The sequence below is a fragment of the Meleagris gallopavo genome, chromosome 5, assembly GCF_000146605.3.
Source record: "Meleagris gallopavo isolate NT-WF06-2002-E0010 breed Aviagen turkey brand Nicholas breeding stock chromosome 5, Turkey_5.1, whole genome shotgun sequence".
In the NCBI taxonomy this organism is placed as follows: domain Eukaryota; kingdom Metazoa; phylum Chordata; class Aves; order Galliformes; family Phasianidae; genus Meleagris; species Meleagris gallopavo.
In genome coordinates this window covers 4510867-4511345 of record NC_015015.2, presented here as the reverse complement: position 1 = coordinate 4511345, position 479 = coordinate 4510867, and positions in this window count along the sequence as shown.

Here is a 479-nt window from a genome sequence, read left to right as displayed (position 1 = left end):
AGGAGGAGCTCGTATGTTTAATACCTACATGCATCACGTGTGCTTCAGTCTACCGTTGAATTGTGTCAGCATTCTTATAGGCTGGGGTGGAATCAACTGAACCTCAGCTTTGCATCGAGAGTTATGAACCAGTAGTCTTCCTTATGCTGAAAGGTGGAGATCAGATCTCAGCAACGCCGTCTTATTGCAATACTGTCTAGGGACGGGTTGTGAAACATGGCAAGGCCTCCCGCCGGCCACCTACAGATGGGCTACTTACAGTCAATAGCAGCTATCTGCTAGAAGGCTGTGATTCCCCCTCTTAGATGTACGGCACTCTGGAGCGTGCCCAGCCTGTTGCACCTTGCTCATTGGCTTTGGTATTTTTCTCCCTGCAATAGTCCCAAGTCAGTGTATTGAAATACCACACTTTCAACTTCTTTACTGCTCCAAGTAATTATCAGAAGTTTTTGCTACGTGTTCCCACTGGTTTTAAACCA